At 42.0% G+C, this 27842-nt stretch overlaps 1 protein-coding gene and 1 pseudogene across 1 annotated transcript in view; both read right to left on the minus strand.

The window, feature by feature from the left end:
- LOC126398130 (40S ribosomal protein S5-like) overlaps positions 1-22558 on the minus strand; it is a 33812-nt pseudogene extending 11254 nt beyond the window's left edge.
- The window catches only part of cntnap2a (contactin associated protein 2a), a 454430-nt gene that overhangs the window by 97188 nt on the left and 329400 nt on the right, over positions 1-27842 (minus strand). The gene's annotated exons all lie outside the window — the stretch shown is intronic.

The raw sequence follows: 27842 nt of genomic DNA on the forward strand, positions 1-27842 counted from the left end.
CCGCTGTCTTCGTTGGTTCATTTATACATGCGAAACGCGTTCTCTGGCTGGCTGGATTGTCCGCTCGGGCTGCCTTACATACATGGCGGCGCAAGATGGCGACCTCTCTAAAGCAAGGCCCTTGCTATATATATATATATATATATAAAAGCATAATTATAAGGCTACGAAAACCATAGTCATTTTCATGGGCAGGGATGTATGCTAATTGGTGACTAGCTAGCAGTAACGCACTGTCAATTTACGACTGTTTGGCATTCATGAACATACACACGTGCCTACGATCAGATCCGAGTTTCTCACAATGTTCCTGAATCTGCTGTAGGTTTTCAGTACAAACATCTGATGAATGATACTGAATGTGTTTTGGTGAAAAACTGAATGCAAACATAATGTTTCATAAAAAAGACTCTACAGGGCAACTTCGAGTATGTCAAAGATTCATAATGCTGTATGTCAGTTACTATTTCTGTATTGTGAAAAATATCAAACAACCCATAAATAATTAAATCATGCAATTAACTGTTATTTTTTGGTGGCGGGGGAGGAGGTTAAAGAGGAACAGTGAAAAAATGAGTTCACTGTTGCCTGCAGTGCATACAATGTCAGGTGAGACATCTCTGTTGTCTACATCAGAACACACAGCAGACAGGCCAGGGAAGGATAATGAGTTATTTCAACAATTTCTACCTGAGAGCACCCATAACGCGATCCACCTCCCTTACAGTTCTGAGGCCGAGCCTCCTTCCCCCCGCCCGCTGTTCAGCACAATGTTACGCTCTAGTAAATTCACTCTGCATACCTCTGCACCCATCTACAACTCTTCACGGGTCATCACGGAGTGTATTCGGCTATTAAATGAAAAACACCTCCGAAAGGGAAGAGAGGGGGAGGAAGGGAAAATTAATATCAATGGTTGTGGCCCTAATTGGCTTGTCTGCTTGATAAAGGACACAATAACCCGACTCTGCTGCAATCATCCCCCCACTTTCCTGACTCTAACGTACGCTCTACTGCCAGCATGTGCATACACACAAACATAAGCACAAGCTAAGCGGAATATGTGCACACACAAAAACACACACCTCCGGCAGCCGTTGTAACTGACAGAAGTGTAGGCTGAAGACCATAAACAACCATAATCATCATTACCGCAGGGTAATCTCGATCAGTGTGTGTGTGTCTGTGTGTTTATGACTATAAGTCAGATTTAGTGCCGTGTCCCCTCAGGTCAAGGCCGATGGACAGATGTGTCATGAGGAAAATGGCTTCTGCCAAGACACACTCATTTTTCACTCTGCTTTTTTACTCACACCATCCATCTCCCTGCATATCCGTCAGGCTCGTCATATGGATGGGGATACAGTGAACAACACTCATAATTACAGAGGAGGATGAACGGGGCATAAACAACTCCACAGAGGCGAGGGCAAAGAGGAAGAGAGACAAAGAGAGGGAAAGGAAAAGTAAATCAGAGAGAGAGAGAGAGAGGCCAGTGGAGAGGAAGAGAGGGCTCAGAAAACAGCCAGCTGGGAAAGAGAAAACAGACAGAACAGGCAGAAACAGAGAGACAGAAAAAGGAAGGACTCACAAGATGAGGACATGACAAGCGAGAAGCCAGAGCCAAGGGATCAGTCTTGACAGCAATGTTCTGAGAGATTGTGGGTGAGAAAGGGAAAACAAGTGCAACTTCTTTACAGTAATGTGATGAGAACTGCGGGAGTCATGAGCAAATTCACAGCTAAGGTGTGAATATTCCTGCTGTACTTAAAGGTAAACTGTCATCCACAAACTCTGACTTCACTCATTAATTAGATACTGCTTAATCAAGATTGGAAAACAGCAAAAGCAGTGCACACTGTCATGTTACTTGAGCAATACGTCAAGACTGTGAGGTGAAAAAAATCCCAAGTGTGGCTCCGAAAATTACTCAACTTCATCAAGTCATCACATCAGATGCCAGCGATGGACATTTTCTCATTTGCTCTCTCGAGTGTAAACCCTATGTTTTTTAGTCCATGTGCTCAGAACCCTGTGCAAGAACATGGATATAGCATCTGTGATGTCACACGGGGTTTTAGCTCTGATTTTGGTTTATCACAGGCTGCCAAAGCCAAAATTATATCAAGCTGACACAGCCATAAACATCCCCTCTTCGAGTGTTAATATTTTCCCAGAGGAAAAATAATTTTTGAAAATATTCATCAAGGACACGACAAGATGTTCAACATTCAGCTGTGGTGTTTGCTGCTTGGTAAACACACTCCAGAGGATTAGGATTATGTAAAGCACAACGATGAAATGGCATTTTGTAACAGTAGCACAAAAACCTGGTACTGTGTGACTAGTTGGAGCAGTAGTGCTGTTTGCAGATGCATTGTTGTATAATTTGCATTTGATGTAAATACTTGGAAACACTGGAATGAAAGGCTGCTTGCCCTTCGAGTCTCCAAAATTTCAGTTAACCTTTAAGCCTTTATTTAGCATGTTTCAATTTTAACACAATTGACAGAACACATGTTGGTGTTGTACATTTCTGCAAACCACATATATGTTACTTTCTGTGTTAATTATGTAGTGGATATGTTGAAACTTGAAGTTGATCAGCTGTGTGATCAGCTTTAGGCACAAAAAACACTTGGTTATGGTTGGAAAATGATCATGTTTTGGCTTAAAATACCCAGTTTTGGTGCCACAATAGTGGATGGAAATGTCCTGGATATTTCCTTAAAAAAATGCCTAGTTTTGTCGCCACAACCCTGGTGGAACTGTCCCAGATGTCTTCATAAAAAAATACCCAGTATTGTCGCAACATCCCTGGTTGAAATGTCACGGACATCTCCTTATAGACTACCCAGTACTGTCACCTCAACCCTAGTCGAAATGTCCTGTACGTCTCTGTTTTGTTGCCACTACTGGGAATGAAAATGTCCCAGACATCTCTGTAAAAAAAAGACCAGGCTTTGTCACCACAACACTGATGGAAATGTCACGGACATCTCCTTAAAAAATACCAGGTATTGTAATCACAACCCTGGTGGAAATGTCATAGAGATCTCCTTCCAGAACACCCAGTACTGTTGCTCCAACCCTGTTGGAAATTATCAGACGTCTCCTTACAAGACAACGAGTTTCGTCACCACAACCCCAGTAAAAATGTCCCAGAAGTCACATTAAAACTTACCCTGTTTTGTCGCCACAGCTGCAGATGGATGTGTCTCACACATGTCCTTTAAAAATACCTAGTTTTGTCACCACAACCATGGTGGAAATGTCTTGGGCGTCCCCTCAGAAGATACCCAGTTTTGTCACTACAACAATGGTGGTAGGTCCAGGACATTTCCTTAAAAAATACCCAGTATTCTTGCTACTACTGTGGTGGAACTGTCCCAAATGTCTTCTTTACTACCACAGTCCTGGTGGAAACGTCACGGACATCTCCTTACAGAATACCCAGTACCGTCACCTCAACCCTGGTGGAAATGTCCTGTGCATCTCCTTTAAAAGATACCCTGTTTTGTCGCCACAACCAGGAATAGAAATGTCCCAGACATCTCTGTAAAAACAAATACCAGGCTTTGTTGTCACAACCTTGTTAGAAATGTCATAGACATTTTCCTCCAGAACACCCAGTATTCTCCTTAAAAGATACCCCATTTTGTCGCCACAACTGCAGATGGAAATGTCTTAGATATTTCCTCAACAATACCCTGTTTTGTTACCACAGCCATGGTGGAATGTCCTGGGCATTTCCTTAAAAGATACTCAGTTTTGTTGCCACAACTGCAAATGGACATATCCCTAACATCTCTTTAAAAAACTTCTGTGGGTGTAGGTCTCACGCCATCCACTATCCCAACTTCCTCCTGATGAGAAACTCTGCTCATATACATGTAATCTGAACTATGCACTATAGGAATGCTGGTTTGATACCTATGAAACATACAATGCCAACATTTTCCTCTGGCGCCGAAGCTGCAAATTTCAGTCGATGGAAAGAAAAATCAGTACATTACTAATTATTACACTACAGCCCTAATCACAGACACCTCACACATGGCAGTTTAGCACTGAGGTGCATATGAACTAAACAGACTGCACTTGTGCTCATGCACCCACCCACGCAAACATACAAGCTGGCACACGAACGCCCACAATAAAAGTTTCTTTCATGTTGGTGTGACACATAACAACAGAAACAAGTCTCTCTAGTGTCTGTCAATTATCAAAGAAGATTTTACTGCATTTTTGCTTTGTGTTACCCATGAAGGGGCTGCGCATCCTGCTGACAACTCTGTGCTATGTTCCTCATTGCAACACTTTGTTGTCAGAAGCATGATGGATTTCAGGCTTTCATCCTTAAAGACGTTTTTTTTTTCTTTCCCTAAATTCTGACTTCTTTTGCCTTTTATGGTCCAGCTGTGCCGCTACCCAAACAACTCCATTACCATTGACTTTTCTGTCGTACTTTCACATGGCATGATCAAACAATACGCTTGCTTCCGAGGTAAAATGTATTTAAGAGAAGAAAGAAGACTCTTTGGAAGAAAATGGAGAAAGACATGTTGTCAACAGTCATCAAGGAGGGCTGATCCCTGTGCCACTCTCTCTTTTGCTTTATCCCTGTCAGTCCTGATTTAAACACTTGGCAGTTGCTTGTGGCTTAACCTTGGTGATTTATTTCTGTACTGTATGTCTGAATGAGAATCATTCCCTCTCAAAATGTTCTGGCCTTGAAAGTCTCAAGTATACAGTACAGGGTTGCTGGTTGCTTGCAAAGCACATTATGTTTGGAGGATTTCATCATTGCATCAGCATTGAGGATTTCTTGCAAGCATTTATTAGAGTCTAAGGCGTTGAGAGCCACAGCTTTGAGGAAAAAAAAAAAAGAAGACATTTCAGAGGTGAACACGACGTCTTTCGAGGGAGAACAAAGAATAACCTTTGACACTCTTCTCTCATCCAGACTGCTACATTCTTTTCCTCAGCTTCATTCCTACCCTGCTCTTTGTTTGCAGTCGATCTGCAGGTGAAGAAGTTGACCTCACCGGGCCAGACACTAACCCACTGGGCTTTTCCCTGAGCACACAAAGACTGGCAACCTTCTATATCTTATTCTATTTCTCTTACACACTCAGCCTCTGTTTTCAGCTTTGTCTGCTCTCTCAGCTGCTGTCTCTCCACCCACTTTGGTACCCCCGTCTCCCCGTCTCTCCGTTCCCTCTACCCTTCTTTCCCTCACTGCCCCGCTGTCTCCATCTTAGCTTGAGTTATTGATTTCTGTAAAGGTTGACTGCGGCTGCTGCCTTCTTTTCTCTCACTCTCTAACTCCCTCTTCTTTCCTCTCCTGCTTTCTCTTTCGCCCTCATCTCCCTCACTAAGTCTACCACTTTTTTTATATTAAACTTCACATTCTGTTTCTTTCAGTTGCTCCATCTTTCCACCCATTTCTGTTTCTCTCTCTCTGGAAGGCTGAACTTTAGGAAACTTTCAGACTCCATCCGTTTACATGGTCTCACGTCCCTTCACTCCTACTTTACCTTGACCTGGCCTGGACAGAGTGTTCCTGTATCAGTTTGCAACACGGAACAGGATATATGGTTCGTTCCTCTGACATATCCTATAGAATATAAATCCAAATGTACTCCAAATGTGGGAGGAGATGTCTACTACAATCAAAGGACAATCACATTACAGAGAGTGTGTCAAATACAGACGCTTTAGCTAGCCTCAGCTTTAAATATCTACACACTGATGCACCCTTTAGCTGTATGAGAAGCACTGGGTGGTGGTTTTTTTTGATGCTCCAAGCAACTGCTGTAGTATGAGGAGCAAGAAAGTCTGCATAGGGCAGGCTGGAGGTGGATGGATCAAACCATTGCTGGACTTTCATCCAGGAGATTGTTGTTCATTTCCCATGTGAAACCAGAAGTTATTCTAATAACAATGTAGTGTGCTATTGTGTGTAGCATACTACGCCATGAAGTATGCCACGTAACACTGAATAAGGTTAGTAACAAACATACTTATTTAAAGTAACTATCTGCCTTTGTTGCCTAAACCTAGGGAAATTAATGTAAAATGTTTTTACCTATACGTTCTAAGTTTAGTTTTTACAATGGAGACTGCATACATTTAACTAGAAACTGTGCATTTCCTATGAAAATGGAAGTTTATGTGGGCTTCATACAATTCAGACAAGTGTTGGAGAAAATGTGGCCCACAAACTGGAAACCACATTCATCTTCTTTGGTCCTGCCCCAAGTTAAGCCCTGAGCGCAGTGTTCCATCAAAATATCCCCAAAGATGCAAGGGTGATTCTCCTCGGAGCAATCCCTGAGGGGTTTGAGGGGAGGGCAAAAATTGTATCTATTACAAATCCTCTTGGGGGCTGCGATTAAATGTATCACAATTAGATGGTTGAATCCTGAACCGCCAATGTCTACAACATCTGGAATTAAAAAATATGGGAGCGGTATGAGATGGGACAAATCATATATACAATGAGGCTGCAAAGACCAACATTTATAAAGAGGTGGAGCCCTGTAATGAGTTTGTTAATGCAGTAAGGAGGCTCTAAAACCCATATCCCCCTTCTATTCTCATTGCACTTTTATATTTTTGAGTTTTTTTAATTAAGTCTACTATGTGAGTTACACAAAAATTATATTGCTTGTATAGAATGCTAAAGTTGAAATAAAAAATAGTTAAAAAAGAAAGAAAATGGAAGTTTATTTTGAAAAGACACAATGCATCCATCCATCCATTTTCTAACCGCTTATCCTCTTGAGGGTCGCGGGGGGGCTGGAGCCTATCCCAGCTGACACTGGGCAAGAGGTGGGGTACACCCTGGACAGGTCGCCAGACTATCACAGGGCTGGCACATAGAGACAGACAACCATTCACACACACATTCACACCTACGGACAATTTAGAGTCACCAGTTAACCTATCCCCAATCTGCATGTCTTTGAACTGTGGAGGAAGCCGGAGTACTCAGAGAGAACCCACACTGACACGGGGAGAACATGCAAGCTCTGCACAGAAGGGCTCCCACACCCGGGATCGAACCGGGAACCCTCCTGCTGTGAGGCCACAGTGCTAACCACCACACTACCGTGCCACCTGACACAATGCATGTTAAGCGTAAATTGACACATCATCACGGGGGGGGCAAAACTGACACCGGAAGTGTATTGGAGCATCATAGTTTGACATGTAGGGCCACTGACTAAATGCTGGTATTTGACGAGTTGGGAGTGAGAATGTGTTGGTCCAAAAGAAAACAACCCCTAATGAAGACACTGCATTCTCTTAATCATTCATCAATTAAAATACAGAGCCAGCTCAGTAAAGAAATTAAACACATAAAATAAAAACAAAATTAATTTTCCAAACAAACAAAACAAGTATTGCGTGCCTGTAAACATCTGCTAAATTAGCTACAACTTGTATTATATATAAAAAAAGTTTAGTCCCTTGAGGCAGGTTTTAAGATGAAATATAGAAATGTGTCTTGAGTGCATCAAAATTGTCTCAAGGGACGAGAATGCCCAGGATATTCTTATTATTTGGAGAGTGAAGTCCTGTATGTGCCTAATGTCTGTAAAAATCTGTCAACGATTTATCACAATTTATTTCATAAATAATGCATGGATAAGTAAACAGGGAGGACTGAAAAATGATGGATATAAACAACTTATTAAACCTCTTGCTAGGGGAGACTCTATCCAGGTTATCTTAGAATACTCTGTGTCTGCATGTACTCAGCATGATTTATTGTGACAGTGATTTGTGATAGTCGTCCGCATGGGCCACATATGTGACCTCATACTTTTACCCTCATCATTTTAATGTCTCTGTGAGCAGAAGCATCCTTATGAACGCAATAAGTCATATTCACAGGCTTACTTCAGAGGCTACAGATTTTGGAGGACCTTGCTGCATAAATCTGTATATTAATGAGGAAACACTGATACTGCTGAAACTGCTGTAACAGTTAATGCTCAAAGATACAGAGTTCATATTAATGCCACCCATGCGTTATGTGCGGACAAGTAAGATGCCCATAAATATTTATTAGTGCATTAATGGGCGTAGTGAATGGAATGAGTAATAAGTTGATATGATGATGTTTAATACATTGCGGCGATTAGGTCGGCACATTAGGCAGCTGAAGTTTTCCATGCTTTTATATTTTATGCCACACTGTGACGCTTACGAACACTATCGATGTGTAAACTACCTGTCAAGTGTTTATACTTTGTTTTGCAGTAACACCTACTGTAAATCAAACCAATCAAAGCACAACAACAGACTGAATGTGTGTAAAGATACCGTCGCTCACATTGGTTTGTGTAAATGAACACAGAGAGAATGAAGTGCACACTGAAATACTGCTTGTTGGCCCTAAAACAAAAAGAACAGTGCTGATTAATAATCTGGGGAATTTAACTCCTTGGATTAAATCCGAAGTAAGAAGTCATTAACACGTTACACATTAACAAGGTGACGAAAACATCATTTTTCTACATCAGAGTCACTGCTAAGGTACAAAAAAGATGCAGGGTGATTGATTCACGCCTTTATTTCAAGCAGACTCGACTACTGTAATACATTTTTTACTTTCCTCCCAAAAAACACCACTGTGAGCTCATTCAAAACTCTGCAGCTCGGCTATTAACCAGAACCAAGAGGAAAGAGCACATCAGGCCAGTTTTAGCTGCTCTGCACTGACCTCCTGTTACAGAATTGACTTACGCTCCTCCTCCTTGTATACAAAGCTCTACATGGGCTGGAACCGAGCTACATTGCTAACTCCCTTGTAAACTATTTGCCTCCAAGACCAGTGCGATCATCTGCTGCTGGTTTATTGGAGGTTCCCAGCAACAGACGGAAAAGATCGGGGATGCAGCTTTTGTTAATTACGCCCAAAAGCTATAGAACACACTATAGATATCAGGGAAGCTAGCTCGCTAAATATTTTAAAAGAACGCTAAAATTGTATCGGCTCACTTTAGCCTTTAACTCGATTTGACTTCCTGTTACAGGTCTGACACTCTTTCTTTTTACCTCATGCTGCTGCAACTCTTTTAAAATGTTACTTGATTTAATGATTTATAGTTTTACAACTGTATGATTTTATGAATCAGTTTTATGTTCATTCTGTCTATTTTCATGTGAGGCACTCAGTGCTTATACTGCCTTTATTGTAAAACACTGTGCTGATTTTCTTTTGAAAAGGTGCTATATAAATAAATTTTATTATTATGATTATTTAGTGAGAAATGTACCATAACAGCCACACTGCTTACCTCACGTTTAAAAGAACAACTTGAGCGCTTCACTGTTGTTATAGTATCAAGGTGTGGTGAATCTCCTGAGACACAGGCAATTATAGTCTGATAATGAAGAAATTTAAAATTGCAAAGTTACCTTGAATTAAACATTGTTCTCCCTTCAAAATGCTTCACACAACACATTAAGGCTGTGAAAGAGATCAAATATACTGTATAATGAATACAGCATTGTACCTGTGCTTTGTGTAGCTGTTGTTTTAAAGGTCAAGTTGAATTTAGATAAAAACCTAAAACATTTTGCAACAAATTGCCAATTTATTTTCAGAGGTGCAGGATTTCACTTTAGCAGTATACTAAGTGTTGCTCTCCTGCCCATCATTCTTTAATAACCTGTCCATGATGTCCCAGGGAACATGATGACCATATTAGTAATGAGGACGTGGCTGACAGGTGAGGCTGCACCTGGCTTCTGGAGGCTCATTACAGAGTCTTAATGATGTGCTGTGTTCAATAATTAGGGAACTTTTCAGCTCTCTGTCCAATCTGCCTGTTTGGTTGCTGTGCTTGCTGGGGGGCAGCACGAGCACTTTGGTTTGGTTTGACAGCTTGAATGCACACAGTGTCGGAGAGATCTGTGGAGCACTCATTGGATGTGCCGGTGGAAGGTTCTGCAGGAGTTTACATGAGGACACACATATGGGATGATAATGGGATATGAGAGAGTGAGTTGGGGGCTGGGAGTTGGAAAGTTTGAAAACTTAGTTGTGTATTTTCCTTTTTTTTTTTTTTTTTTTTTGTTACAGAGCTATATTTTCTCTTACATTTTGTGTTATGCTGACTAGCCTGGGACCAACTTCAACAAATGATGTAACTGTGTTTGTGTGTACAGTATATACTATGATCAAGGCTGTGTCGGCCAAAGTTGGTATGTTTGCACTTCGTAATGAGAGCCAGGAATTTGTGTTTCAAAGTCCAGACGTCTAATTAGGGTATGAAACTTTTCAGGCTGGGTGATAAACTTATTAGAGTTTGTGCAAAATGAATTTGCATTTGAGTTTCAAAGACTACGGACACCTTTGCAGCCACTCTCTATGTATGAATCAATGAGTGCCAGAAGCATTGGGATTCATTTATTCAGGACATTGTTCCAGGTTTGTTTTTCTGGGATTGACCATAAGTAATTATGAAAACTATAAACAAAATAGCTGATTAATTAGATCTGTTTTTGAGACTGCATTTGCAATGAAGGTAGATGCATAAAGTCTGGGCAATTCTGAAACACCCCAACCGACCATTAAGGCCCAAACGCACTGAGAACTGACACACCTCATTTGACACGCGTCGACTGATGCTCTGATGGTGCACTGCAGGCATCAGATTCAAAATGTCAACACCTCACAACCAGCAGTATTTCGGGAAAAGGTCACTATTTATATGTAGGCCGGCACAAGTTAGTGAGGGACCAGCCATCTCATTTCATCTTTTATTTTTCCTTCCAGGGGGGTGAAAGTCACATAGCTAAGCACAGCTAATCATGGCACTACACCATGTTAATTAACTGCTGTTGTTAGGTCTATATGGCAAATTAAGTTTTATGGCCAGTAAGCATTCATTTTTCTTATTTTGAGTATCTGACATGCGACAAGAAAATGGTTAAGATCTACAGCTGCGTAGCTGTTGGCTGTGCTCGTGGTTTTTGTTGGGCACTGCAGAATTACAATTGTGTTGTTCAAAAAGTTTCAAGCTACGCTAACATTGCTAACATCAGCTGCTGCCCAAAAACTGTTGTGCGTTTTTGCTGCACATCCACCACTCTGCCTGGCTGACTTTGGTCACTGGGTCCTCATTTGACACTCCAAAATTAAAACAAGGTCGGAGCAGAAATGTCAAAACAGTTTAACGTGCCTCATAAAGCCTCTGGTGCCTGTTCGGCCGTTTAAAACAATAGGTGTACTTCAAAACGTGATGCTTTCAGTGCATTTAGGCCTCTATGGGTATTTTTCTATGAGGACAACAACGCAAAGTATTATATGATATACATGGTGATCCATATTTGTGACCCAATCACCAGAATAAATGTTGCCGTTGTGTGTTTCTGCAAACCACGAATATGTTAAATTTGTATGTTTCATATGTAGTGGATATGCTGAACCTTTACATTTCTTTATGTTAGTATGTTGTGACAACGCTTTAGTTAATGTGTGGTTAGGTTTAGGTACAAAAACCACTTGGTTAGGGTTAGGAACAGATCATATTTTGGCCTAAAATATTCAGTTTTGTTGCCACAAACACGGCTAGAAATGTTCCAACCACACACTGTACAGTATCACAAGATAGAAGACATGTCAGCTTCCCAAAACTGAAGCCAAAACAACTTGATTGCACCCTGGTGGCTGGCTGCAGTATAGGTCATAAAGCCCACCCCCTCCATGTTAGCAACATGGGCCAAAGTAAAAATTCAAACTAAACGTCAAATACATTTTTTTTTAAGTTGGTTTCGTCATTTTAGGTAGTTCTTATTACGCTAATGTGATCAAGTGTTCATTTTTCTGATAAGTTTGGTTATAACTACTTATTTGATGCTATAACAAGGGGTTTGACATCATGATTGACAGCTGTGTGTGCCAATCGGTGAGCTTGCGATCAGTGGTGCTGCTCGCAATTGGTTGGATGGCTTTTTGGGCAGGAACTCAATACTGAGATGCACAGACTCAAAATGACCAGCATGGCAGCGGCTATATATTTTGGCTTCATTTTTGTACAGTGGGAGTAAGAGGAGATGCATTGTCCATTTTTATATACAGCCATTTGTCCTGCCATGTTGTTAGAAATACCCACTTTTGTTGGTCTCGAGCAGTGGTCTGCTGCTGTCTGCTGCTTGGCAGTTGTTTCACCTAGATGTCACACCAGCCACCATCCCCTTCGGCTCCCATTAACAAACTCAGCTCATATACATTGTAATATAACAACGTCCTTTAGAAACAATAATATGATATGTATGAAACATACAAATTGGTTTGCAGAAGCGTTCAATGCCAACTGTGTTGCTATTTGTCAGGTTTAAATCCTCTGAGAGTTTAAAGGCATGAGTATTACGAGATTATATTCATTTTTAAATCACTGGAAAGAGCTTTAACAGATAAGTAATGCTTAAAGTGCTTTGAGTGTAGGGTAAGTGTGTGTGTGTGTGTGTGTGTGTGTGTGTGTGTGTGTGTGTGTGTGTGTGTGTGTGTGTGTGTGTGGTGCTATGCCAGTTAATGAGGGCCAGAATGATTGAGCTGAAGTTTGCAGGTCCTGTCTCGCTGCGGAGGAGAGCAAATGATGAATACACTTCAATCATATCAAGACAGGCCTTCATCATTTGTTGGAGCTGTCAGAGAGTTATCAGGGCTCACTGTAGGCAGCTGGAGAGGAGGCCTCGTCCATAATTGAAAATTGAGTTTAGAAATGTCACATGTATCCGTCCATCTAAATTTCAAGCTGGGAAATCCCCATTGGCACGCAGCATGTAGAGACCTGACAGTACCTATCAATCTAAACTTCTACATTTTAGTCAATAGAGACAATCGCCGGTGGCCCATTTGTTCATTTTTAACAAGGGGCATGTTGGGCAGCTTCAGCTCAGTACTTTACTAATATATCATTCTTTGAAAAGTTCTTGCACCTCTGTCTTTACTTATTGTGTGAATGATTTAAAAATTAGCAGACAGGTGGCTGGTATTATCAGGAGAAGATCTCATTTATGTTTTATTTAAAACTGCTGCTCCATCTTTCAGGCACTGCAATTATTCTTTGATAGCTGTTTTTGAAAACAAAAACAGATGCTTTAACCTTTACAGCACCAGCTGAGTAACCTTTATACTCTCTGCTGCAGGGCAAAGCTGCCAATTTCACAGACACAGTTTGAGCTTTATCAAAAAACAATAAAGAAAAAAAAAAAATCCAAATGCGACTAATTCTTCGACTTTTTTTTCTGTGTATTCTTTTCCAAAATCCACAGTGAAGTTACTCTTTAGTTAGTATATGCGTTCACCTTAGAGTATCTACATCCAAGGTCTAACTCCTCCGCAGTGGTTTTTAAGTGAGGAAAATAGAACGCTAATCTATTCTGGTGTAATCATGCTCTGACCTGGCTAATGGAGGCAGCATACCCCAGGGCAAGATGTAATCAGGAAGACAGTTAATAAAATGAACAAGACCGCTTTACTGATCTTACTAATGTCCCTGACCTTCCCTGGGGGACGACATTTACGCACACCCAAGCTCACGCAAGTACATACATGCATGTGCCCTAACACACATATACTGTATAGTTCATCACACGCAGTCTTGGGCATGACCGTACAAATAGCCTGGTTAATGTAAAGGATAACAAGAAGGCTGCAAATATCAATTCCACAACATGATTATTATCCAATGATCCCTCCAACCCTCTCCCCATTATCTCCGCACTAAATCCTCTCTTTAAGTAGGGGTGGATAAAAGGACAGATGAATCACTTGCCCACACCGCACAAAAACTTTCACACAAGTTCAGACTCTGAGTTCAGAGAGTTCTCAATGCATCATCTATTTCTGTATGTGGGTTTCGTTTACGGCTGCAGGGGGATCGTCTCCAACCAGGGTCACATATATCAACTCCAGGGAGCAGAGTCACGACTCCACAAACAGCTGTCAGTCAAACACTGTAATGACTGACAGAGCAAACATGTCACTTTTAGTGCTGGGCTATATTTACATGAATAACATGTTGAGCACAGAAGATCTAAACACAGGTAAAGGTGTATACGAATGACTACATGTACCTGCAAATGCACACATACCTAAACAGAAATAAGCCTTCATAACTAAAATAAAACTAGTATCCTGGAAAATAAAAATGGAAAAATAAACAAACCAAAACATGTCAGAAAGCTGTCAGTTTATCACCCCTCGTGGAAGTTAGATTTCGTTAAGGCTGTCTCGACTGCAGTTTATGGACTTATTAGTGCTTGGCAGCTCAGCGGTAACCTTAAATATTCCTGTATGTGTCCAATTAACTACGATGACTTGCTGTTTGACACCCCTCAGCCCTACTTCTTTCCCCCCATTACACAATCTTGCTTTCTCTCCTCCTCTCATTAATTTTTTTTGTTGCAATTACACCCAACCAAACACCATGTCTTAATGAGAAACGTTCCTGGTCCTTATCTTACTGCCATGTGTTCTTGCGACTTCTTTTAGAAGTCAGGCACTCCTAGTTTGTGCCAAGGAGGTTAAAAAGAGGAGAAGTCACGGCATCATATCGCATCATATCATTGGGGAAGAACACATGCGCAGTAAGATCTGGTCTTGCTGAAAGGCTCAATAGCTGATGCACGATTAAAGAACATTGGGATGATTGATTCATTTCACTAAGGCGTTTGTAGTCGGCCTTGGGGTTGGAGTATAAAATATCATTGAGAATTACGATTCTGCAATTATTGAAAAAAAGACCACAAACAAATGCTTTCTCTATGAGAACGCTCTATTGTACACTGGCTGCCATCCATTCCAGCGTACCCAAAAAGGTCTGTCAAGCTAAGCACACCCAAGAAGCCCCTGCATGGACACCATCCTTTGATTTCTAGCGCTGTCTGCTGAATGCCAACAATGCAGCCCCAGTTACACTGCACATGTGTCATACACCTTACCTCCCATGGAGTCTCTGTTTAAACACATATCATCCTAAATAACATGATAATTAGAAATGTTACACCAAACGCAAACACTGGAGAAAAAGCCCTCTTGTCTCAGGTCTCTTAGGCAGATGCACACTCTAGTAATTTGAATGTTACTTCATTTGAGAAGCGTGCTGAAACAAAAAAAATCTCCCCTTTCAGGTTTAGTTACTGGCCTTATATGTCAACATGATGTAACACTGTTGAAAAAGCCTATATTATACATGTTTTGAAAATAAAAAATGATGCAATGTTCTTTCCTGCCTGCTTCAACAAAGTGCTTCAACAGCACCAAGCAGATTTAAAGAATTAAAAGTGTGAGCTTGTAGGTACTACTTATTATGCAGTAATCTAATAAACAGTACCATAATATTATCATAATTGCAGTGTTTACAGTGAACACAAACCCCTGCTGGTGGGTATCATAAAAAGACATGCATGACATACAGTGCTGTCCCTGCGCCCATATGCTGAACCTCAGTATAATGACAGACCCCATTCACTCTCTAATCGTGGCTTTATGATATTAGCAGTTTAGGTACAGCCTTGGCGGGATGTACTTCAGCCACTTGGTGGATTACAGCAATGCATCAAGGTGCTAACAGCAAAATGAAAATGTAATTCTCTGAGCGCTTGAGGGAAATACAAGACGAGAGGTCAGGAATGATCGCTTGTTGGAATGTGATCACTGGCTGCTAAGGGGAAGTTATCCCGAAGCTCTGACATTCCCAGATGGCAAAGCCCCCCGTCATAATTCCTGGAGGTCATTTCAGGGATATCATTTTCAAGATCATAGCTGATGAGTGTGTAAGAGGTCTCCTTGGGGTACGGAAGCAACCTTGTCAGTGCAATATCACCCTCTGACATATTTTAATCAAGGCGTGCATGCATGAATGCATGTACATAGACAAAACCAAATTAATACAGTCATGAGATGGACACTGGGGCATATAGCTGACAGTGATAGAGTTAAACACTATTGGCAGTCCAAATGATTATTGACAGAGTGTCTGACTCTCTACAAGCTGATGTTAATGGAGAACGAAGGTGGGATTAATAAAAAATAATTAGTTCAAGGGTTGTTCATGAATCAGCCATATAGAGTTAGTTACTGATATCATGAGCCTTTATCAGAGGGGTACAAAATGTTGTGTCAGATTAGTTAAGAGTGATCAGTTTATCACTGAGATCCATTAGCCTCTGGATGAAACAACCTCTGAGACTGATAAATAAAGTGACAAACACTGCAATTCCTCCAATGGCCACTTGAGGCTGACTCTAAAAGCGATCAATCCACACAGATCCCCATGTTAAAATTCCCAACTTCACTGCCGAAAAAAACAAGTCTACAGCCTGGTACAGAAACATGGTTTGTCTCTATTGCTAATTTCCCTCATGACAACTGTACGGGGGTTGAATTTCTATATCTAACTCACACGTTTACATTTTATGGAGACTTAAAGTGGCGGCACAATGATGCAGTGGTTAGCATTGTCTTTGCATGTTCTCCCCATGTCAGCGTGGGTTCTTCCAGGTACTCCAGCTTCCTCCCACAGTCCAAAGACATGCAGGTTAATTGGTGACTCTAAATCGCCCGTAGGTGTGAATTTGAGTGTGAATGGTTGTCTGCCTCTACGTGTTAGCCCTGCGACGGTTTGACAACCTGTCCAGGGTGTACCCCGCCTATCGCCCAATGTCAGCTGGGATAGGCTCCAGCCCCCCACGACTCCCACCAGGATATGCAGTTACGAAAAACGCTTAACGCTTAAAGTTAGCATAATTAAGAGCATGGCTGCTTTGAGTGACAGGCTGCCAGTGAGGCGTCAGCCCAGTCTACCAGTCAGATTCACCCCTTGCTCCTCAACAGCTCCACCCTCCTGTCCAAATATGGTAATTTCTGTCTCCAAAAAACCAAGATGGCGACTGCAAAAGTGTCAGACTTGAGGCTTCAAAACAAGAGTCCACAAACCAATGTGTGATGTCATGATGGCTACGTCCATTATACAGTCTATGGAATTGGGATGCAGGGGTTATAATTCAATATACTGTGACATTTTGAGATACTGTAAGCAAGAGAATATACTGCGATTTTAAAAAATAAGAATTTTAGGTGCTAGTGTTGTGCTCTTTATCACTCTGCCTATTTCATAGGTCTGTGTTCATTGTGTTTGCACTATAAATATGTTGCTATGTCAGACTGGATGAGTCAGTGGCTGACGATAGATTACAACAAAAGAGGATCTTGCAGTCGGGGATTTAAACCCAACACAAAATAAACCATGAATCTTTACATGCAAATTATTCAGTAAAAAAAAAATCAGAGTATTGACATTTTTTACACTCCTATGGCCTAACCTGAGGGGAGACATTGAGTCCAAAATCATAAAACCAAGGAAAATGTCTCCCACACCTTCACATTCAATCATTTACAGGATTTTACTTTGATAGTGTATTTAACATGTCTCAGAGCATAAAATAATCATGTGTGAAATTCTATTCTGCTTTGTACAATAGAGGAGGACTGCATGAAAATTTTAACTCAACATCAATACATTTAGCCTTGTAGGTCGACCTCCATGATCTATTATGGACATTAGAGAGTACATCGGAGGTTTTCAACAAACTAACTTACCTTCTTTTGTAGTTTTCTTTTGTAGTATGCATGAGGATTAATAATATTTTCTCATACCATAAGTTATTTGATTTGCCAAGTAGCACACCCCCTTGCCTTTTATGCCAGTTTATATTGCAAACTCACTGCATCCTCTCTCGGGATCTCCAAACAAAGGACTAATTGGCTGTCACAAGTTGTGATGCACTAGTCAAACATGGACACCGCAGCAAGCTATTCATAGCACAGCATCAGAACTGCCACCTACTGTATAATGTGATGGAAAAAATAAGAGTAACATGGTAAAGGGGGATTCTCTTACCACCTGAGAGAAAGCACTGGGATGTTACCCCAAGTTTTTGCTGTGGTAGAGCCATGTTGGGTATGCAGTTTACACAAAGACATTAACCTAAAGAGGGACTAATATGCAAATTTTCAGGTTCATGCTTGTATTCAAGCATGCATTCACTTTATTTTCCTCATACTGACTGTGCAACCGTTTAGTGCCTGTATCTATGAGCTCCCCTCCCGAAGAAGCCCAGTCTGCTCAGATTGGTGTCTCTGCACCATCATTACACCCAGGGAATGACTGTGACGGAGAACAGTTGCACTTTTTACCGTGAAAAATCACCAATAAAAGCTTCAAACCAGACAATTCTTACAACCCGACATGTTTCAGCAGGAATATGACCAGAAATCAGGGAGAAATTAACAACATCAGCAACCAAGATTACATGTTTTTCCTGACGTTAGCATGTAGCTACATGTACGTTAGCAGTGTGTTTGCAGCCAGAGAATGATTGTAACACAGAATAGTGGCACATTTTACCTTGAAAAATCACCAATAAATGCTTCAAAGCAGACAATCCTCACAACCCGACATGTTTCAGCAGGAATATGACCAGAAATCAGGGAGAAATTAACAACATTAGCAACCAAGATTACATGTTTTTCCTGACGTTAGCATGTAGCTACATGTATGTTAGCAGGGGTCCATGTCATTGGTCCGACAGCCCATTGGTTCGACATTCCATTAGTCCGACTGTCCGCGGTGCTGAACGGCTTGCAGCGGCATATGGTACACCGCAACCGGCTCTGGGTCAGCTGGGAAAGGCTTGAGGCGGAGCAGGCTCACAGCTTATATGTTTGTCACTTTGTTTTTAATGTTAACCCACACCATGATCTTTTCCTGACCCTAACCAAGTGGTTTTTGTGCCTAAACCTAACCAGACCTTAACCACAGGGCATCATGATGATTTCGGAACGGACTTCGGAACAAAGGGTTTAATATGGTCGGAACAATGGGCTGTCGAACCAATGGGCAGTTCCCTGTTAGCAGTGTGTTTGCAGCCAGAGAATGATTGTAACACAGAGTAGTGGCACATTTTACCTTGAAAAATCGCAGATAAAAAGCTTCTAAACACAAACGTTCATATTCCAGCAGAAATATGGTTTGAAATCGAGGAGAAATCAGCAACATTGGCAATAAAGTTCACGTTTCTCTGACGTTAGCATGTAGCATCATTTAGCAGTGTAGGCTACATAATGTAAACATTTGCATTGGTGTGCCTGGAGCAGATGACCATATAACAATGATAATGATAATAATAATTACATAGCACCTTTCAAACACAGTTACAAAGTGCTTTATAAAACTGAATAAAAGACAAAGCAAATAAAACAATAAAACAGAAAACACATGCAATATAAAGCAGCTAAAATCACTGCAAGGCAGTTTTAAACAAGGAGTGATTTAAAAGACGAGACTGAGTTTGCAGCCCTGATCTCCTCAGGCAGGTCATTTCAAAGTCAAGGACCTCTGACTGCAAAGGCTCTATCACCTTTGTGAATTAATCTAGACCTCTGAACAAGAAGACAAGATACATCTGAGGATCTGAGGGTATGAGTAGGAACAGAGGGCGATAAGAGATCTGTTATATAAAGAAATATGGCAGACTATGATGTCATACTGTAGCCAAAGTACAGAAAATTGTTGGAGTAATCCAAATAGTAGGAGACAAGGATTACTACTTAAGTTTACCTCATTATTTGAGACTTCATTTAATATGAAAATCCTTCATTGTAACACTACATATAAGACACAAAGTATGGACAAGCTTAATAGGTCCCCTTTAAACACGCACACTCTGCAGTTATAGAAATATTCATTTATATACACCAGACAGATTAGTGTTCAGTGAGAGGCAGAACAGTGGCAATCGAAGGTGATGGACTGTCATGACCGTAATGATTGTTGGCAGTAAACAGTAAACAGACTCATATTAGGGAGTGAGAAAGAGAGAGCACAGTAATTGGACAGAGGGGTGATACAAGAGAGCAGAAAGACTGATATTAAATCACAGTGGAAGGGTCTGGGAACTGAATACAGCAGATTTCTTACTAACAAGGCATGGCTACACACAACCGATGCTCCTTGTTGTTTTTCTTCTTCCATTGAATTCTCATTATATTTCCAGTCTATGGAAACTTCTCTTATGTAACCTCCATGCCAGCAAGGCCTCATGAATTCAGCTGTATTGAGCTGAGAGTACATGAGAAAGAATTCGGGAAACAGAGGGAGAGAAAAAGAGAAGTTTCGAGTTCTTTTCCTTCTCCCTCTTGAACTCTTTATCTTCCTTTCTCTTTGTTTCTCTGCCCTGTTATTAGCCAGGGAGCAGAGTACCAGAGAGAAAGGCTAATGTACCACAACGGAAAACACCAACGCAACTATGCTTCTCTCTTTCTCCCCAATAGACTTGCTCTATTTCCACTTTCTCCCCCTCTTCTTTGCGTACTTCTCTATCTGAATATTTCGCTTAAGTTTTACTCCTTATTCGTCCTTTTTTTTTAACAGCACTTCCACCTCTCTCTTCCTGTGCAGTCCATCTGACAGTGTGGAACATGACCTCTCACTCTGGCCGAAATCCCTGGATTCCTTGTTGTTTTTGTAAGTGAACACACGCATACACATGCAGGGAAAAGGCAGGCACCACACACACACACACACCTGCACAAATCCCAAATGCCATTTCCAACTGCTCTGGAGCTGGAGGAAGACAGGGGCTTATTGAGATGAAGCATGAGGCCTTGGGGGTGACAATGTGGGCATGATTGTCTGCTCTGCCAGCCTCCTCTTCCCTGAAACTCTACGGAAACTAAACCCCCACCAGCGACCGCGGCTAACCACCAGGGGAGAGAGAAAGAGAGAGCAGTATTTCAATTCTCTGCCTTTTGCAATTCATCACCACCCTCTAACGGCAAACCGAGCAGTTAAGCTATCGCCCCCTGGAAGAAAAACAGGGATTCTTCAATCATAGTGTCTGAAAAAGTAAGGTGCTGGTCAACCCAACTTATATCATTCCTGCACAATGGCTTTAAATAGATCTGATGGTATTGAGAACATGCTATGCTTTCCTGCTCTGAATCAGTTCCATATTAAAGTATATGTGTAAAGTGTCTCTCTAACTAATGTTGTGGAGAGACACCTCTGAAATTCTCATATGAATGCAATTGGCACTTCGCAAGCTCTCTGCTATGCATGACCAATCTAATCTAATTCATGCATGTGTGAATATGGGCTTATTTCTGAAAACATATTCACGTATGTAAGTGTGAGAGACACATGGGTGCATCAGTAGCAAGCTCCATTCTCAACAGTAACTTGACTGCAAGCGTCAGTACAATTTTCACACAGAACTAAACAGGACTAAATGAATTTTTTTTCCCACGATTAGTGTAATCAGTAAAATACACATTACTTTTGGAATAAAAGAGACTCACTTAGCAAGGTTCCCCATTAGGCCTATTAGTGCTGTTTTTCTCAACGCAAGAAGACAGTGCCAAGATGCATCTTCAACAGCTTTGTCAAAATTGGTCCATTGATGTAGCAATTTTAGCAGTGCCAAGTTAGAAAATTATCCCTTTAACTTCAGCGTACCCATGGCACCTCTCACAGTGTGTTCCTTAATATTGAAAGATTAGTGTTGTCTGAAATATCACCTGAAATTCTACTGGATGAAGACCATCTGATGTGTAGGATGAATAAGAAAAAAAGATTTGATTTAATCTGGATAGCTTCAACTCCTTACGCTGGCTATTTCACAAAGACAGGAAACATGCAGGAACAGACAATGAGGTAGAGAGAAGAGGAAAGGAAGAAGAGAGAGACAAAGAAGAAAGCCCGATGTTGAACGACACACAGAGACGGGCGGGTGGAAATCGGAACATTTTGAGGCGCAGATACAGGAAGGCTGAACAACAAAGCAAATTCCACTGTTGGTGTTCGCAATAGTCATGCTACGTTATGTGATCCTGTTAGCTTGCCTGAGTTATTGTACTGGAAGCATTGTGGGGCCGCAAGCACTGAGGAGGCAGTAGGCTTTTTAGAGCCACAGGGATAGAAGGCTAAATGACAGATGATACACAGATTTAAACACCACAGGATGGCCCAAGGCAAGCTGGGAGCCACAGACAAGTACTCTTATACGGTAACACAGACACTGCGAGTGCATACTCAAACAGATAAACTCTGAGGGACTCGTATATTAGGCATGCATGCACACATGCTGCTGTACAAGCACACACACTCAGACACACTTGCTGTGTCTCATTTCAGGGACCGCTTCCTTTGAAATCTGCATTTCAAGAACAAACTGGCTGACAAGGCTGTACCATTTTAGGGCTCCTTCATACGTGGCCTTATTTTGCCCAGATTTGGAAGTCAACAGCCAGTGTGTCCTTTCTGTGAATTGGTTTCTGACTCTTGAAGTTGAAGAGGACTGCTCAAATGCACCACAAGCTCTAGTCTCCACTCACAATGAAGCTACGGTGAATCTGCATCTAGTAAAGAATGCAGGTTCACCTGACTAGTCTGAGTCCTCTGAAGGCCACTGCATTGTACATGATGTCCTTTGAAGGTGTCGGCCCCCCGAAATGGAACTCTGTTAACATCCCGTCTCCATTTGCATGCACAGAGGTGCCTCAATATCATGCTGTGAATCTAATCTCAGTTTACAGCCCACCACATGGCATGAGTCTTGCAGTGCACCCTGAAAATGGATTATGATAATTTCATAACTGCCTTGGAAGCAGCAGTAAGGAGGAGTTGTGCTAAAACATCAGTAGCTGCCCCGTAACCTCCTGCAGAGGTGCACAGCAGGAGGCATCAGTGGAGAGATCCACTAACACATACTACTTCTGTATAACCTTTCATGTCCCTCTTCTCTCCATGTTTTTCTGTTCTGTATTTCATTTAATGTCTATTCTTCCATCCTTCCATTCTCACCATCGACTCTGTTTTTTAATCTTTCCACTGCTTCTGTCTTCATAAATGCATACACACACATCCACGGCCCCTTTTGAAATGGGTGAAAGCTTTGTGACAACATCAAGTCCTGTTGTGGCGCCTATTGTAAGTGCGCAATGTTGCTGACAACAAGGACAATAAGAAAAAAACAAAAAACCCATGGCTTCACATCGAGGCAGAACGGATAGAGAGCGACGTGGCATCTCCGAGTCTTCGGCTGTAATATCTCTCAGAGTGTTGTGATGGCGCGCTATTTTCCACTCCACAAGGCACAAAAACCGCCATGTACCAAACAACATGCTCTCAGTGAGAAGTTGAAGGTTCCTACTCAAATTACAATAAAGTGGAAAGTGAATGCATATAAAGGAAATAACCTCAGCGCCAGTTTGCTCTGCTGCTGTGAAAAGCTGCGTTTAGTGCAAAGAAAGCGGGCCAATAGTAAAGCAATGACACAGGAAGACAATGAGGTGATGGTACTAGAATGGAGAGGCAAGTAATTTAAGTGTGTCTAAAGGGAAACATGAACCGGAGGAATAAATGAACAAAATAAGAATCTAAGCTTTTATTGCAAAAATCATACAGTTGTCATTTTATTTCTTTCTTTAACGTTTTCCAATTATAGGTTAGACAAGTTTAGATAGCACGGTGTTTATGAGTGCCAGGTGACCTAACGTATCGTAGATGTTGATTAAAGTGTGTACAGACTACAGCTCAGGAGACAACATAACCTCAACTCTACAATTAACGAGCAACACTTCAAACATAGTGCTCTCTTAACACTGATACCACTCTAGAGCCTCAAGATTAACTCAGACCTTGAGGCTTTTAGTGACATTACCACGGTAATACTTACTGCAACGAAAAGGCCTCCATGTTATTATTTGCAAACTGGACAGATGTAAGTGAACTTCATCTGACACACCAAGCTGATGGTCGACTGCCATCAGTGGGCATCTGTGGCATTTGTTGGCTATTTTTTGACACATTCAGCATGTTGAAATAGTGGCAGAGCTAAAAGTGAAGTTGGCGTAGCCCATTACGCCGGATTTCCACTGGATGTGTGTCCGATGCGGAACGGCTGCGCTGGTTATCCGCAGCGTGCTCCGCCGTCCATCAATACCCACCGGCTGCGTTTGCTGTGCAGAGCGGTGCAGCTCCGCCAGAAGACATCTCCGTGCACCGCCATGATTAATATCTCCTCGTCCATGGTGTCAACGGGGTGAAATGACGTCTGAAAACCTCTGACCTGTTGACTTCAGGCCTGTCTCAGCCCATTATGCAGTTTTCAAGGTGTAGTGCAGGGAAATATGATCCGCCGTGAACACTGTGTATTTTATTTTGAAAATTAACCGGATGTTTTATTTTGTTTCTGTGCACGACTTCCTGCCCCACACGATCTGCTCTGTGCTGAATTGCTGCGTTGTGCTCCGGCGTCCGGCAAAAATAGAAGTCCTGCGTATCCGGAGCGCCGCAGCTGAGACGGAGCCGGAACGCAGCACAGCCGCAGCTGGTGGAAACACACACATTGACTAGAATTGAATCCTATCGGCTCCGCTGCTGTGCCGGAGCGCAGACGCAACCAACACGCATCTGGTGGAAATTGGGGGTTAGTGAGAGAAATCACTCTGATTAGCAGTTCAGCTCAGTGCACAAGAACAGAAATGGAGGTGAGGATGCAAACTAACAACTAAAGTCAAGAGGGACTGAGATCAGAACAAATTTGTTGTATTATTATATTTTATTATACTATTTTTAAGGCACTGTGCTCTTTAGCAGAAATGTTTCATAGCTGTATGTGTTACTGATTGTTCGTGCATGGTAAATATCCTGTTCTTTCAACACTGGGTTGTGTTGTTAATGTGCTAACTAGCACCTTGAATCCATCATGACGGTCTTTCGGTGTCCCTTTTTGAATGCCTAATACAGACTACTGTTGCCTGCTGCTATGTAGAGTTCACACAAGCGCAGAACATATGTGCTATTTGGCTGTTGGCTGTAGTCTTTGCAATGTCTACAAGTGCAACTTTTTGGCCGAGACACAGGCAATGTTAGGCAACGCAACACTCAGCCTTCGTCGCAACCAGTTCTTTGATGTTGGCTTGGTGTGTCTGGGCCTCAACACTTTGCCAGAAAGTATATTTCCAAAAAAAAATGCCAATTGCTTTAAGGTTAGTGGTTTACTCTTGACAATACTTTTACGACGTATGTGATTTCCTGATGTTTCACTCGCTGCCGCAACTGACAGAGGCTGAACTGCGGGACTGTACAGCCACTGGATGTGTCTTACATAAAGAGATGAGGTCACCACAGGAGGCCTTTTAATTTGTGAGCAACAAATTAACAACAAATTTGCCTGAATTGCTCATTTAGTGTTGTCTTCTATTTGCTTGTTGAACACGTTTATGGTTATGAGTTCAGCACCTCTCTGGTGTGACTGAGCTTTATCCTCTGAGAAAGTAATTTGGACATCAGGCGCTAAGCACTGATTGGACTGAACTGAACTGAACCGCTAGCCTGGGTCGGACACGGACCTATGTGAGTAAAGGAGCACTCGCAAATGACATCAAACCCTTTGCTCCTGTAATTGGATGGGATTAGTTTGGGCTGAGGAAAGCAGCCCTAAACATGGCTGAGCCACAGACACAATTTGCATAATTCAAAACCACAGGGGTTTATAACAAGTGAGTTTGGAAATAGAATAACAAAAGGGATGGATTTAGTTAGGCTGGATCCAGGTATTCAACAAGGCACAGATGAACTTGATACCAGAGAATTGGCCATGTTAATTTACACTCCAGGGAAAAAGTGTGTATTTCATAAAAGAAACAGTGGCTCTTAATTAAAGAAGGGATATTTTGAAGCAGGAGGTAGTAGTCAGTGTGTCTCTTTAATAGAACAAGGCAGATACGTGGAGAGTATGTTCTTGCCAGGCAGAGGAGCTTTGTAGATGTTCAGCCAAGAGAATCAACCATTTAGTTACTCTTTATTTTTGTATTTATAGCCCCTATTTCTCTTCTTTCACAAGCAAAACACCAGTTTACAGAAGCCTTTTGTCATGGTTAAAGTTTTTACCAATTATACGAGTGAAAATGGTGGCCTGGTTTGTTCTTTTATCTCTACAGTACATGATGTTTTTTTAATTACAAATACAGGCTACTGAGCAGTTATTCCTTCTGATGTTGAGGCAGAACGTACATGCATGCCAGAGGTCAGCTGGCCTTCAGATGTAGCCTTTGCAGAGTACAGGAGATGTAAAGCATTTGATCAGTCAGCCTTTGTGAGTGCAAGGTCTTTGAGGTTAGCTCTGTGTGCCAAGGTCCTCGGGCTGATTTTCTAAAACCACCTCGACAAATGACATAAGCAGATGTACCACCACCACAAATCTGTTACCTTGTACACTTCAAGTACGGTATCTTCAAAGGTGTAATCAAACGATGTGAGTTCAATTTACACCTAGAATAGTCCAACCCAGGAGTGTAAAATCTGTTATCTGTACTTAGATGAACTCCACGACATCTGATATTTAAAAAATATTTATTTTATATTAATGCATTGAGTATGAGCCGTGTCTTAATCGTCTTCCACCTTAGCTTTGTATTGTGGTGGCCAAGTCAAGGTTGAGGCAAAAGTTTGCAAGGAGCACCCACTACGATGCATCAATCTGGGACGAGCTAAATGAAAACTTAAATTGAAAATGGCTCCCACCTTTGTCGGGTCAACGATCTGTGCGTGTGTGTGTGTGTGTTCATGTATGTGTGTGTGTGTGTGTGTGTGTTCGACAGATAGATAGAATGACAGAACGGAGTGAAACTGCATGTAGAGCACTTTCTTGAGCAATGGAGTGCATCTGCATGAAAGGCAGGCTGAAATCTTGGAATCCTTTTAGTGTGTTAGACATATAAATTGCCTTTCACGGTGCTACATAAATCAAAGAGGACTATGCAAGTGTGGCCTTTCTCTCCCTCTCTTTTTTCTGTCTCTCTCCCACTCACCCTTCCCTTTTTTTCTCAGATACGCCTGAAAAAAATACATTACCCCTTCAACTCTCCTGCTCCCTCTCCTCCCTCGGTGCTGGTGTGACAGTGTGTGTGTCTGTATGTTGCCTTCTGACAAAAGCTGCTCTCGACAAGCCAAGCCTGCCCCCTCTCAACAGCCGTCTTATCCGCTAACATCGTGATCCATCACGCTGTGGTTCACTGCCCCTCCCCTCCACAACACCACAATCCCCGGCTCTCATCCTCACCTCCACCCTTCGAGCTGCCGGCCTGACCCAGCTCCATCCTTCCCTTCCTCCTCCCACTAACCTTCCTCTCCTCATCACGCTCTCTCATTTTACCGCTCCGTGTGCCACCCTGCCTCGATCCCACCCAACTGCGCTCCATTTCCTCCCTCCCTCACCTCCCTCTGAATCCCCCTTACTCCCTGTCACCCCTCTCCCTCCCCTCATCCTCTTCAAGTGTTTATCTCATTGCCTGCGCTCCAGTTGTCCAGGCAGTCAGGGGAGAGACGGAGAGCTCTCTCCCCTGGGTCGGTGACCCTTGTCAGGGGGACAAACTGCCCACTGCTGCTTGCCTACACAGCTGGAAAATTAAGGACTTGTGGGGGCGAGAGGGTTCAGCGTGTCTGTGTGTGTGCATGTATGTGTGTGATAGAGAGTGGGAGAGGCACTCATAGATCGGTCTGTGTGACGGAAAAGAAGGAGGTGGAGACAGATCGGCGTATGTGTGTGTGTGATTATTAAGAGTTTGTGCAGTCTGATATGTTTGTGTGTGAGAGATCAGGTTAAACAGTCTTGTTTAGAGAGGAAACATGCTGCAGATGGTTGTGGGTGTCCAGCTGTTACTCCGTCTAATGGTTTAATGAGTATCACAGCATTCATCCAACTCACTATCTCCTCCTCTTTTTGTCTCCCTCTCTTCCACATTAGCC

The sequence above is a fragment of the Epinephelus moara genome, chromosome 11 (assembly GCF_006386435.1).
Source record: "Epinephelus moara isolate mb chromosome 11, YSFRI_EMoa_1.0, whole genome shotgun sequence".
NCBI classification, from domain to species: domain Eukaryota; kingdom Metazoa; phylum Chordata; class Actinopteri; order Perciformes; family Serranidae; genus Epinephelus; species Epinephelus moara.